This window comes from Rhineura floridana, chromosome 22 (assembly GCF_030035675.1).
Source record: "Rhineura floridana isolate rRhiFlo1 chromosome 22, rRhiFlo1.hap2, whole genome shotgun sequence".
In the NCBI taxonomy this organism is placed as follows: domain Eukaryota; kingdom Metazoa; phylum Chordata; class Lepidosauria; order Squamata; family Rhineuridae; genus Rhineura; species Rhineura floridana.
The window spans coordinates 18,102,852-18,118,002 of NC_084501.1; the positions used below are offsets into that span (position 1 = coordinate 18,102,852).

Genomic DNA, 15,151 nt, shown 5'->3' on the forward strand with positions numbered 1-15,151 from the left:
TTTCCCCCTCAAAATAAAAATAAAGATGGTAAACAGGGGCGGCTGGAACTTTTAAAAAGTGGAATATTTTGCCTGGCTGCCGCAACTGCACCCTATATTACTCTCTAGCTGCCCTGTAACATTGCCACCGCCTTCCCCGTGATGAGGCCCTGCGAGGTTGAGCTGTTGACCTTTGCTGCCCTGCCCAGGGTTTTTTTTTTTCATTAGCTAATTAATTAAGTGTCACTGCAAAGGGAGGAAAATTGCAGGGAGGGGTAGGAGGGGGAACTAGCGAAAAGGGCAATGGGGTGAAGGAGAGTAGATTCTGTATATTGACATGCCTCTAGGCTTGCTTTCTCCAGAAAAGAGAATGTATTAAAGAGGCTAAAGGCCTCAGTCTGCTTCCTAATTTTGACTTAAAATCCTAAAGAGTTCAAACTCAGAATCTTGCCAGATCACAGCACCCCATATGTTTTGGGTACCTTGACGGTTGTTTTATTTATTATTACATTTACACCCCACCTTTCCTCCAAAGAGCTCAAGGTGATGTACATGGTTTTCCGCCTCCCTGGTTTACCCTCACAACAGCCCTGCGAGGTAGGCTGAGAGACTGTGACTGGCCCCCAAAGTCCCCCAGTGAGTTTCATGGCCGAGTGGGGATTTAAACCCTATTCTTCAAGGTCCTAGTCCAATAACTTCAGCTCAATATCACATATGTTTACGTTGCCTACTAGTGGGATTACGCTTAAAAAATTGTCTTTGTTTTTTCAGGACTTTCAAACCTGTAAGGGTTTCTGTACATTTTACACATGTAACCTGCTTAGAAACCATCTTTATGGTTAAGCAGTATATCTATCAATAAACTTTCCAAGGTGGCTTGTGACATTTTTTAAAATTGGAATTGCTTTTTAAGATGGCTTTAAAAAGGATGTTTTAAGATTTTTAAAAGATGCTTTGTTTTAATATATTAAGTCTGTTTTTATGATGCTTTGGAGTGTTTTGGTTTGCTGCCCTGAGCTCCTACTAGGAGGAAGGGTGGGATATAAATGAATAAATTAATTAAATAAATAAAAACCTAAAAGTCAACCAACCTATTAAAACCACCTGCTATAAAACCAACAACAGTTGTGATAACATCAGCAGTTAAACCAGCACAAATATGTGAAAAACAGCAGCCAATTATAAAAAATAAAAACACTAAAACTGCGGCAGCTGGATCAATTATTTTTAAAGTTTAACATCCATTATAGATGACATTTTAATAGATATGACTCTCTGTCACTGGATGGATATCCTGCTGTGAAGCTATAGTATTAGGGATGTTCAAACGTTGCATCCAATCTGTGTACACGTCATTTTATTTTATTTATTTATTTGCAGGTAGAGTTTGATGAGTGTGTAATCTGTGTCTACGCAGTACTTGAGCCCTGCACATCAACAAGCATATACTTTTTTACACAAACATTTGTACAGGTGCAGACCCACTGAAATCAACTGACCTAAGTTCGTCAAGCCTGTTGATTTCAATAGCCTGATTTTGTTTGCTGTAGCCCAATGTTTGCCAGTCACCCCCGTGATCTCCCAGTCAACCCTGATCTACTTCCTGTTGAGTTTGGTTTCTGTAAGCCAAACTTGGCAGTCTGAGTCTGTGTCTTAGGCTGGTCGTTTCCAGACAGTTGCTGTTTTCGGCTGAGATTCAATTGTATACTGGCAAATGTGGGTTGCGCAATTAAGACTTGAGTTGGCAGCCTTGCCAACAAACCCTGACTGTTTTGATAAGGAAAGTGGTGGGGAAATTCACGGGAGAGGATCGGAGTGCTTGATGAAATGTTGCGCAACCTCCTTGCAAACAATCGAAACGAATGCTCAATAAACAGCTGAAAGTTGTCTAATCTCTCCGTAAACTTCGTGCAAACAAATCACAATGAATGCTCAATAAACAAACAGTGTGGCAGTAAGGGCAGGCAAATCTGTCAGTTTCCGTTTTTCATTCTTAAATTCAATTTTCCACATCACTTAGTGATTTTTTTAAAAAAACTTCTCATGCAAATTTGTTAGCATTGTGGTGTGAATTTCTCCTAATATGCACCTTTTTACATGCAATTTTGCCTAACACACATTTTTGCAAGGCAATCTTCCGTAATATAATAACTATTATTGCATTTTTTTATTAGCTGCCCTTCAGCAGCAGGTCCCAGGGTGGGTTTCAACAATTCAAAATTCAATAGTAAAAATACTTAGAACATCCAAATGCATTTTTGTATGTTTGTACTAATATCTGCATTTATATGCACAGTTTACTTTATATATATATTTGTACACATTGCTTGGCGGAAGAACTGCATTGCAAAATCTGAGCGAATTTCAAAGGATGGCTGTGTTTTGGTCTGCGTATAGTTCCAGAAAGTGTGAATTAGGTAAGCTTGCCTTTAAATGCCAACCGAATCTAATTTCCCCCCTCCCTGTCCATATCTGGAACTGAGTTTTCTGGCTCCCACCCAAAATCAAGCTGCAGCCTCTCTCCCTTTGTTATTTTCACAGACACCTAAATTGCATCATCCTTAGCTTGGGTGGAGAGGTATTTCTCAGCTATTCAGAAGGGACGGCTCTTGAATGCAATCAGCCCAGTTCCCTAACCAGCAAAAATGAAATGTGCTTGGCAACTTTGCTGGGACAATTAAGGCATTCCCCAGCAATACTCCTGGCTCCGTTAAACCCTCTCCTGCCCATAGTTCCAATCTGAAAACAAGATCTCCTGTGCACTCTTCGTTATCACGCTTCATTACATCCCTTTCTTTTGGTTTGGTGACATATTGAACAGTCCAGATAGGTGGGATCCAGGCAATGTTGAGCTTTGCAGCGGAAAATAAATCAAACTCTTGACTCAAGACTCTCTGGAAATGAATAGTTCTCCGTTAAAGCTAGAATTGTGGCGTACAATTTCCATACATGCCTGCAATTGGAAAGGACCAACGCTCAGTGGGCTTACAGCATCTGTTTTTGCATGGCGACAGTCCCAGGTCCAGAGCTGGGAAGGTCCCCTGTCTGAAACCCTGGACTGTCCCTGCTAGTCAGCGGAGACAGTACTTAGCTAAGATGTAGCAATGGTCTGATTTGGCGTGAGGCAGCTTCCGATGTTCCTATTTAAAACCAGCCCTTTGTTCAGAACCATGAGGACTAGCATCTTTATTTCTAGGGGAAGGGACATATCTCAGTGGCAGCACACATGCTGCACATGCAGGAGGTCCCAGGTCCAATCCCTGGCATCTCCGGATAGAGCTGGGAAAGACTCCTTGCCGGAAACCTTGGCGATCTGCTGCCAGTTGGTGTTGACTCTATTGAGCTTAATGGACCAATGGCCTGCCACGCTATAAGGCAGCTTTCGATGTTCTTATAACCGGTACGGGTCACAATAAAATAAGATACTGCTAGGTAACATGCCACTCTCTCACACTGAAAGATCCTCTCTTTCCACTGTCATAGTTCCGTAGCTGCCCTGATGTGTCTTATTTTCCAGCCCTCGGGCAACTGTTGCCTGTGTGTTGCAAGCGGCTGTGTGAAAGCATGGTTGAGCAACTGCAGGCTGGCCTTTCTTGTGTACCAAGATGGCCGCTCTTCCGTCAACATCCTCCCTTGATGAAGCGGGGCAGTGTTGGGTGCTTTGCAAGATGATCCAGCCCACGTTGCTGGAGTCTGCTAGAAAAGGGAAATTTGATGGGGATCCCAGTATGTTTGGCACTGGCCATAATAAATTTTAAAAATCAGTTTTAAGGTCACAAGAGGTGCCTTGTTGGATGACACACCAAACATGCTGAACAGCTCACGAAGTCCACGTTTTTAACTGGAACTGTGTTTTAGAATGTTCTGAACTGTTTTTAGAATGCAATTTCAGCTGTTTTTGTTGAGCTCTTTGCTGCCCTGGGCTCCTACAGGAGGAAGGGTGGGATATAAATTCAATGAATAATGAATAATAACAGATCACCCTGAGAGATCCTACAAGTGGGTCATAAAGGTAGGGACCCTCTCTACAGAGATGATATTATAAATCTCTGTGATGTTCCTCCTCAGCTGTCATCTGCCACTACCACACACGCACACAAAAATAAGAGCCAAAAGATTTTTGAGTTTTTCTTTCTGAAAAAAATGTTGCCGTAGCTGTTTCTCCAGCTTGTAGACCTTTTGGCTCCCACAGTATGCTGGCTCTGAGCCAGTTCAGTCCCAGCCCTGGCCTAACCAGCAAGCTGATGATAATAACGTGGCCTGTCCTCAGCATAAATATCATCTAGCTGAGAGGGGCAGACGCGGCGGCGTGTGTGGGGGTTTGGCTGATGCCCAGATTTGGGTTACCAGGCACTTCCTTGCTCCATCCCCCTGATGGTGGTGGTTATTATTATTTACTGAATTTATATTCCCGCCCTTTCTCTCAAAGGAGCGCAGGGTGGCAAATGTAAAGAAGAAAAAACCAGTTTCAAACATTCCAAAAACACAACTACAATTAAAAACATTCTAAAACGCAGCTTAAAATATAACAAAACGCAGCTAAAAATATTCTAAAACACAGCTTAAAAACATATAAGTGTTTTTAGACTGTCTTCTAACAGATCCGGCATAGCCTGTACTGTAGTGGCAAATTCAGAAGTACAGAGTCCCTTCATGATAATCACAGCCACGCCCCTCCTTTTCCTTTTGCTTGGTTGAGAATGAGATCCTTGTTAATGCCTTCCCCCACAACAACAGACGTCCCTAGAAGCCAATCAGCATGAAAGGGAAGATTCTTAGCTACTGAGAAGAGTCTTCTTAGTGGCTGACTCACCTCCCTTCACGCTGCTTGGCTCCAATCAGCAGGAAAGGACAAGGAAGCATGTTAGAAGACTCTGCTCAATGGCTAACGCACTCCCTTTTCATGCTGATTGGCTCATAGGGTGCTGGAGACATAGGGTTACCAAACGCTACCAAAAAAGTAAGGGGTCTAAGACCCCTTCAGATCCCAGACAACTGCACCTCTGAGCATAGCTAACTGCAGTTTTTCCTCCCATGTTGTGTTTTTTTGGTGAATAAAAAGTAGATATACACATCCTTTGGTGGTGGGGAGAGGCTGGAGCTGGAATAGCATCCCCCAAGAATTTTTTAAAAATATGTGCTTCAAATTCATTCGTTTTTTTGACACTTCAGAATGCACTCCCCCCCCCCCCCCATGATCCATGTTATTGTGACTTTTATGCGTTTTTTATCCGTTTCTGACGCCTTGGCCCAGCCATTTGCAAATGCTAAATTATTCAGACCTTGAAAATTCATTAGCAGAATGGCAAGGCTGTGAGAGTCTATTCTCAAGTCAGGGAGATGCTGGTTGTTGGAGAGGCAGGGGAATAGATGAGATTGGGACTTTATCATAGCGGCTTATAAAATTATGCAAGATTGCAGGGCTGCGGGGGTAAGAGGGTGTTTTCCCCCCTCTGATGATAATTTCCAAGAAAAGGGGAACGAAAATGATCAAGGAGCTGGAACAATTCCTCTATGAAGGAAGGTTATAATTAGAAATGGAGGAGAGATCCAACTCGGTTCACGTTTAAAGGCAAGCCTACCTCATTCGCACTTTTCAAAACAATATGTGAACCGAAACGCAGCCATCCTTTGAAATTTTGCACTTCCCCGCATTTTGCAATGCACTTCTCCAGGCAGGTAATGTGTACGAATGCACGTACTGGGGTAAAGTTCTATAGCTAAAATAACATTCAAAAAGCACATTATAAGGGGAAACTGCTTGCAAAAATGAGGCAAAACTGCACATATTAGGAAAATTTGCACTAAAATGAGGATGAATGCGGAAATGTGTAGAACATACCACTGGAAAAGTGAGAGACAGATTTGCCCATCCTTACTTACAACATTTGGGATTCTTTAAGGTGGACCCCAAGCTGCTGTTATTCTCCAGGAGGAATTCAAGCACACACTGAGCATGGAGGTTTGCACTATTAAAATGGATTCATGCATTTTGCCACCCTAGTGCGAGAAATCTACTGTAAAAAAAAAAAGCAAAACATAGTCTTTTTTCAGGTAGGAAAACAACGGGGCGGGGGAATGCGCCAAAAAGTGTGGGATGAACGAATGATGAATGGGAAGATGTATAAACATCCCGCAAGCATGGAGCTACCTTCCCAGAGTTCCCTGGGTAGAGGAACTGATTGTTAAACCACTCTGGGAATGGGAAATCTGTGAGGAGAACAGGGGTCTCCTAACACCACTCAGCCCTCTTAACATGCTACAGGTTCCCAGGATTCTTTGGGGGAAGCCATGACTGTTTAAAGTGGCAAGACATTGCTTTAAATGCAGCGGTGCAGTCTGAGGTCTCGGGAGGTCCTAGACCCCTTACTTTTTTGGGAACAAGGTCCCAGCAGGGTCCCTATGCCGCCAACATCCGATGGGCCAATCAGCATAAAAAGGGAGTGTGTTAGCCACTGGGAGGAGTCTTCTAACATGCTTCCTTGGCCTTTCTGGCCAATTGGAGCCAATCAGAGAGAAAGGAGGTGAGTCAACTACTGAGAAGACTCTTTTCAGTAGCTAACACTTTCTCCTTTCATGCTTATTGGCTCCTAGGAATGTCTGTTGTTATGGGAGAAGGCATGAACAAGGATCTCATTCTCAACCCAGCAGCAAAAAAAAGGGGGTGGTGGCTGTGACTATCATGAAGGTACGTCTGAATTTGCCACTACACTATTGTTTTAAATGTATAGTGCAGACAGGGCCCAAATCAAGATGAATGCTCCATAAAAAAAAGTGTAAGCGTAGAAACACACTCACTGCTCTGCCAGTTCCAGTGCATTTCCACCTCTCTCTTCTGAAAACAGGGGCACACGATGCCAGTCAAACCCCACCCTTTTTATTGTAAAACTTGGTGGAGGCAACTTGAGTGCGCTTTTTTAAAAAAATCCAGCGTCAAAGAGATTTTGCAACTGATCGGCAGATCAAACTGTTCCCCCTCCAGGTGCAGCTAATGGAAACGCTTTGATCTGGCGACCAGCGTGTTCACACCTTAAGCTTTGTGCAAGGAAATCATGATGAACCCTGAATAAACAGGTCTTTGGGAGGAGCTGTTAGCTTAGGGAAAAGGCAAACGAGGACGCATTATGCGTGAGGTGCAGCTGAATGGCGGGCAGTTGCAATGCCAAGGTACGGACGTGGTACAGGCCGTGTGCATTTACTGAAGGCGAAAGGGGCTGTGTACCTATGAAACAGGCACAGGTGGGAGGCAAAGGGATGCCCTTTGATGATCCCGCTTATGAGCCCAGAGGCCTTTTGTGTTCCTTCTCATAAATTCACTCTTAATTTCAGGGGTGGCTGGAGCCCAGTTGTGAATGGTGGGGCGGAGCCAGAGTGAATGAGAGGCGGAGCCAGAGTGAATGAGAGGCGGAGCCAGAGCCAATGACAGGCAGAGGCGACTCGTTCTAGGATAGGCCCCACCCTCCTCCTTCCTTGCTGAGTTCTGCAAGGGCAACAGGGCTGAGACTGAGGAGGAGGAGGAAGCCGACAGCCAGGGCCACCCCCTTGGGCCAGTCATAAGTAAGAAGGCAAGCAGGTGGGGATTGGCTGAGGTTGCCCCATTTGCCCAAATGGAGCAGCCTCCGCTGCATAACTTCCCACCCCTGCGATCACTGCAAGAGATTGTTTTCCTGTTGCATGCAAGGCGGAACTGCCACTATGAGGCCTACACAGCAAGTATGTTGTTAGATCTTTAAAAGAATTGGGGCAGCGGACCAGGACACAAACTTTGCAAATTTGCAGGTGCTGAGTTGTATGTAATTTATATGTTTATGGGTTGTATCCAATGCTAGTCCTAAGACTCACTTAGATTCATTAATTTCAGTGGGTCTACTGTAAGCAAGACTTAATTGGTGACAACTCTCTCTCTCTCTCTAATTTATATTTTCATCCCAGTCGATATCTGAATTTATTGGATTTTTTTTTTAAAAAAAAGGTGATTGTTTTAAACTATTTTGATACATATAATTGTTTTGTATATAATTTTTATTGTGTTATATAAAAGGGTGCTTCATGGGAAATAATACATACATGAAATAATACGTACAAATGCAAAGTTAGGTTGACTTCCAGAAGGGACGCTGCCCTGCACCCCCAGTAATAAATAAATAAATGTGCATTTTTAAAAGGGACAGGGGGAGGGATCTGGGTGCTGTGCAAAAGACACAAGCAATTCCCCTAACGCCATCCCTGTGAGGAAGGGAGGAAGAGCCCTGCTAAGTCAGAACAAAGGCCTGTCTAGCCCAGCCTTCTCTTTCTCACAGGGGCCAACCAGATGCCTCTGGGGAAGCCCCACAAGGAGGATACCAAGACAGCAACAGTTCCCTCCTGTTGTTTGCCCCTAGCACCTGGTATTCGGAGGTAGACTGCCTCTGGGCATAGAGGTTCCACTAAGCTAGCCCAACAGCTGTGCAGCACAGCGGCAATAAAGCGCTGATGCGGATACGCCCGCGATGATAGTATTAATGTATGCCAAGGAGGTGAATCGTGGAGAATGTAAGTAGGAGTACTTCCCATACCTCATCGTACAAGAATGGGGAACACCCATTCCAAAGGAAAGCCTGTAGATTTCAAATCGCATCACAGAAACGGGGACCAAGACTTCCTCAATGGAGCAGATCCATTCACTTTATAGTAAACTTGGCTCATTTAGGTCCATTGTTTTGAGTAAGCCTACTCTGAGTAGGGCTGGAAAGATCTGTCAGTTTTGCTCCTCTCTGTTTTCTCATTTCTTCAATCCACTTCTCCACATTTCTGAAGCAATTTGTGGATCTGTTTAAAATCCTCATTCTCCAGCATTTTAGGGCAAACTTCTCTGTTGTGACTCGTGTGCACATTCCGCGCCACCTGTCCCAGTGGACACCAGCCACCGCTGACTGGGACGAGAGCGGGGAAGCTCAAGGCCCGGTGTGTGTGATTCGCCTGGAAACTAAAGCCCTAGTGCTACGCTCTGCTTTTGAAACAGAGCAAAAACAAATGTGGAAAGTGAAGAGGAAAGCATGCACAAATATATTGACAAAGACGTGTGTACTAAGGAGGGCTGTACCCGTCTAAAACATACCCCAGGAAGTTACGCTTTTGCCAAATATATAATTAGCTTGCGGCACGCTGGGCCGTGGGGGTTATTCAGAGGGTAAAAGCATAAGTACTATGTTTATGTTTTTAAGTGGAGAGGGAAGAGTGTGGGGGGGGGATGAAAGACAGCGAGGAGCAGATGGATGGAAGAGTCTGGCAGGGTTATTTAGGGCCACAAGCTTTGACGGATAGATTAATCAACTGAAGCTTTCTAGCTGATTTTGAACTGGGACCATTTTTCGCCTGTTTGAGCCATGTAGGCTTTTTCAGCTCAAGGGCCACATTCACTTCTGGACAGCCTTCACAGGGCCATGTGCCAGTGGTGGGCGGGGCCCAGAGGCAAAAGTGGGTGGAGCAACACATGTAAATTTTTCCTTTGTGCAGTAGGCTCGATTCTACACACCCCTCTTTAGCCTTCATCCAGGAAAGCAAGACACGTTATCAGAATTCAGGGACACATTCTGGCCCGGCAAAAACATTCAGGGTGTGTCTATGAAGCAGGACCAGTGAGGGGAGAGTTCCAAGGGCCAGGCAGAGAGTCCTGGAGGGCCACATGAGATCCCTTGGCTGGAGGCTTCTCACTCCTGCTTGAGGCCATGATCAATTTTTTGAGCTTCTAGTTACTCCAGTTCCCGATGGAGAACTCCCTAGTGGGGCTGATCCAGTAGGGCTCGCTGTTGGTGCCCATCAGCTGATAGCAAGCCCTGCTTGCAAAGGAACAATGGGGAGCTCTTTAACCTCCTGACTGTTCCTTTGTAGTCATGTTCTTACCTGTTCCATCATATTGTATATGATGCCAGGTGTAAGGAAGGAGGGCGTACTTTGGGGGGAAATGGCCACGTGGGCCAGAATTGGGACTCACAAAGGGCCTAATTCGGCCCGTGGGCCACAGGCTCCCAGTCTCTGTCCTAGTCTGTTAGAGCAGCCACAACAAATGATCTCTCTCCAAGGAGAGCCCTGTATGAAAAGGGCTTTAGGCTGCAATCCAATGCGCACCAGTGAGCATCGTTCAATCACATGGGCCTTACTTCTGAGTAAACATGCATACGTTGGCTCTTTTCATCCAGGAATGCTGATGCCTTGGATAAAGCTGTTTGTCTTTAAGGCACCACAGGACTCTTGAACATCAGTGTTGAGGTTTTGGTTACGTCTATAATTCCCTGTCTTCCTGATGTTTACGCTGTGAGTGCAGTTTGTTATGTAGGCGAAATGGCACTGCCCAGGGAGTCAGAACAGCGCCACCCATGCGACCTGGAAAGAACATGAAGGCCTACAAGAAGTACAATGCTTTTTTTAAAAAAGGAGGGAGGAAAGGTGGATGGAATGGAGTATCGTAGAGAAGGGTATGGCTGACACCTTGAATGGGAGCACTCCCACGCTGCAAAGTTTTGTTGCGGGCCCCACTTGTGTTCACGGAAGCAGAACTGCTGAATGAATGGATCCATCTGTCCAGAAGTGAACGATAAAACAACAAACATAAAAGGAGCCTGGCTGCTGGATCAGGCCAGTGGCCCATCTAGCCCAGTATCCTGTTCTCATAGTGGCCACCCAGATGCCTCAATGGGAAGCCCGTGAGTGGCACCAGAGCGCAACAGCAGCTCTCCCACCTGCAATGCCCAGCAACTGATATTCAGAGGCACCCTGCCTCCGACAGGGGAGGGAGAACATTCATTCATTTTCATTGGCGATCACTCGTGGCCGAGTAAGATTGTCTTCCAAGATTATTTGCTTGGAAGACGCCTGTGTGTGAAGTTTTTTTATGCGGGGAGATTGGTGCACGATGATCAACACACAATCTGGACAGAAAAAGGCTTTGAGCCAATGGCATGGATACCACGATGATTGGAAGTCCTTTATCTGCTGCAGCCTTCATCCGCCTTCACAGCCCTTGTAACGTACACATTGTTATCCTCCGCCTGTTCTGCCGTTGAGGACTTTCTTGGATCGTTCTGTGTCTGGTTCCTCTCCCTTGACCTGACCGCCATGGGTGACCCTGCTGGGAGTACATGACTCCCCACGGCATCGCTCACAGGGCTCATTGGAACACGCAAGCCCACTCACCACTACGAGGTGACGGTCCATCGAGGGAGAGCATAGCCATTGTGGCTAGTAGCCACTGACAGCTTTATTATCCTCCAGGACTTTGTCTAAGCCTCTTTTCAAGCCACTCAGTGGGTCGACAGATACAAGACATGTCCTCCCATCGAATTGAAGCCACTTCTACATGACTGCCGCAAACTGGGAGTGAGCGACGCTTCCCCTGCCTGCTAACAGTTGCCCCAATTCCTGATTACTTCTCTGGCAAGCATCTTGTAATGAGCACTTTTGAAAGACAGGATGCCAGACTGGAATGACCAGCGAACAAGCCCAGCCTGGAAGTGACTCGACAGTGTGGCTATGCTGTTGTGCGGCTCTAACGCATCATGTGTCAGACGCAACCCAATAGTTTGAAACTAAGGTGAGTAACTTTCCCTCTCTCTGCCTCGGTTTCTCACCTGCCGAATGGGAATAATCGCACACCTGAGCTGCTTGCTTTTATCCAAGGGTTGGGTGGCTGGGTTGGACTGTACCCACAGTGTCCTTTGACAGCCATCTATCGGGTATGCTTGAACTTGGATTCCTGCCCTGAGCAGCGAGTTGGACTGGATGGCCTTGCAGGCCTGTTCCAACTCTATGACAGCAATATGAACGCGTGTGTGTCAATTTCATATAGGTTGCTCACAGGCTGGATTGCAGACACCTCATTTTACATAGGCCTTGTATCAGGTCACAGGCTATTTCTGGAGGAGAAGGCTACCAATGGCTACTAGCCATGATGGCTATTTATTATTTATTTGTTTTATCACATTGTTATCCCACCTTTCCTCCAAGGAGCTCAAAGTGGCATATGAGGCTGTCCCCGCCACCATTTCATCCTCACAACAACCCTGTGAGGTAGGTTAGGCTGAGAGACGATGACTGGCCCATTGTCACCCAGTGAGCTTCATGGCTGAGTGGGCATTCGAACCTGGGTCATAGTCCAACATTTTAACCACTACACCCTTTATACACCCAGTCAATCACTACGCTCTGCAGATACCATCTCTGTCAGGAGGTCCGTTCCACACAACATAGGAAGCGGACCTTTAGCGTGGTGGCACCGACACTTTGGTATCCCCTCCTCTGAAATATTAGACAGCTGCCATCTCTGTTATCTTTTTGGCACCTCCTTAAGACCTTCCTCTTTCAACAAGCCTTTTAAGTAGAGACCATATCCCAGTCTGCGCCTGTGTTGGAATGGCTTTTCAGGATGTTTTTAGAGTTGCTTTTTAAAGATGTTTTAAAGTGCTTTTAGTGTTCTTGTGTGCCACCCAGGGCTCCTTCTGGGAGAAAGGGTGGGATATAAATTCAATCAATTGATCAATCCACACATACCACGCTGGCTCTCTATGTACTCCCTCCACTGTTGGAGGCAGTATGCTCTGAATCCCAGTTGCTGGAAACCGCAGGAGAGGAGAGTTGCTCTTGCGCTCAGGTCCTGCTTGTGGGCTTCCTATGGGGACATCTGGTTGGCCACTGGGAGAACAGGAGGCGGGACTAGATGGACTACCAGCCTGATCCAGCAGCCAGGCTCTCTTTATGTTCTTAAGTTCAACTGGTCCCCGCATTGTCTTACTGTGGCTAGTAATGGCTTCCACCTGACCCTCTTAAACCAGATACACCAGGGATCAAACCTGATCCTTTCTACATGCAAGGCACCAAACGATGGCTCTTCTCCCACTTCTAAGGCCTCAGAGACTCTATTGTGCTCCAGGCAAGGATGGCAAGCTTTCCTAGTGACATCAGAGCAGGTAAACCAATCGCAGCACCATAATGTATCGGAATGGTCAGACCCTTGTGACATCACAGTAAGAGGGAAGCGGAGCCGGCAAAGGCTTGCATGTGATTATTTGGCTACAAAGCCCTTTGGGCAGGCCTATAGCTAGCAGGGCAATTTGTTGGGAAAGTGATGGAAATGTTGTTCATCCTTGTGCCGAAGCACTTTCTTGACCATTGTGAGAAAAAAATGGGAGTTTTGCTGCTGGCCTCTGAGCATGCATAAAGAGGTTTCCCCATCCTAAATAGCCCATCCTCACACACCATAACAGTTTTTCCCCAAGATGAGATCCTGTTTCAAGCGTGAGGCCCTGGCCCGTATCATCAGTAGTGGTAATAAGAAAATAACGGGCATTGTACCTTTTCGTATTGTTAATTGCCCGGTAATCAGATGATGAAGAATTATGGTATATAATATATATTCATAATGCATTTTATTTTTACAACAATTAAAATGTGACAATGTTTGCAGAATGACTACATTACAAGGAATCCCAGTTACATAATAATGTGCAATACAGTAAACTACGCCTGCAATGTAAGTCATCTTTGAAAATGTTTGGGTCATATTTTAATGGGTTCTTGATGATTATTTGGCACATGTTTCAAACAATGTAATAGAAATATTGATGGGTCTAAATATAATTTTAGCCCAGGGAGTACTACTTTATGCCCAAATAATCTGGACATTATTGTTAGATGGTAGGTTCCTTGAGGGCAGGGGCCTGTGGTCTTGGCGTCACCATGCACACTGAATGCATCTTAGTGTCATTGTTGTTATTATATTATTATTATTATCCCGCTGTTCCTCCCAAACAGAGCTCTATTATATAAATAACAGACAATCAAATAATGAGCAAAAGAGCAAAATACAATTCCAAACATCAACATTGACAGGCCTACCAAGATTTTGTCTCTGGCACCATGATCATTCTCTCGCTCAAAAGTAAAATCCACTGGCCTCAGACCATGTGCAGAGTGCATTTTTCAGCCCACTCCCAACCAACTGGAAATGAAAGCAGAGGCTGCATACACACTGTACATTTAACGCACATGACTTCCCCCAAAGAATCGTGGGAACTGTAATTTAGACCCTCACAACTACAATGCCCAGCACCTTTAACAAACTGCAGTTCCCACGATTCTTTGGGGGAAGTTGTGTGCTTTAAATGTGGGTATGCAGCCACAGTCTTCTAGTTTAACAGCCCATCTGTCTCTTTCCTGGATCTGCAGTTAACTTACTTTTTAGGGGCTGTCTGTTTGCCCTGCTCAGAGGAGACCCCTTGAAAGAAATTTGAACCCTGGTCTCCCAGATCTCAATCTGACACTCTAACCGCTACACCGCCACTGGCTCATTTCAGTGGGTCTACTCTGAGTATTAACTTACCTGGATGCAACCCAACATACGTGACTCCCCGCAAACGCTGCACAAATTATGCGGCTGCTTCTCATAATGTCTAGAGCAGGGTCTCCCTGGAAGTGTTATATTTACCTCCCTCTCACACACCCTTCCCACACAATCCAGCAGTGTTTATCATTTGTTTGGGTGCATCTGTTGATGAATAATGAGTGGGAAAGATTTAACAATTAACGTTGGTTCTTTCTTTCTCAGTTGTTGCACTTCTGTTTTGTTGCTTGATGGCTCTATCTTATATTTTGTATAGATCTGTTGTCTCAGGCTGGCGATGTTTTGTTCAAACCAATTGTTTGTTGCCTCCTCAAACTATACGGCAGTAGTGTTTGTGTGGGTGGGTGTGCAAGGAGGGGCAGGAGAAAATAAAAGCCAGGAATGAGCCTGAGGACAAGTCCTGCGACCAATTAAATCCTCCTGAGGCCCCAGCACATATTTTTAAAACCTGGGGGGGTGGGGGGTAAAATAGATTTCAAGGCCAAGCCATGGAACCACTGCTGTCTTTTACTTGCCCTACTTCCCCCCCCCTTAGGATAAAAAAAAGGTTCTGGGGCTAAGCCCTAGAATCTACAGTTTGAGCCCCAGCACCTCTTCCCCCTTTTAATCCCTTAGGGAAAAAGAGATACTGAGGCTAACTCCTGGACCCTGTTATGTCCTTTTCTGAGCCCCAGAACCTCTTACTGCCGTTTTTCACCCTGTAGGCAACAGGAAAATAGGTGCTGGGGCTGAGGCCTGAAACCCAAGCCCCATCACCTCTCCCCACTCCTTTTTTTTTTTACCCAATAGGAAAAAGGT

At 45.5% G+C, this 15,151-nt stretch overlaps 1 protein-coding gene across 2 annotated transcripts in view; it reads right to left on the reverse strand.

The window, feature by feature from the left end:
• DPM3 (dolichyl-phosphate mannosyltransferase subunit 3, regulatory) overlaps nucleotides 1-15,151 on the reverse strand; it is a 73,262-nt gene that overhangs the window by 36,685 nt on the left and 21,426 nt on the right. The gene's annotated exons all lie outside the window — the stretch shown is intronic.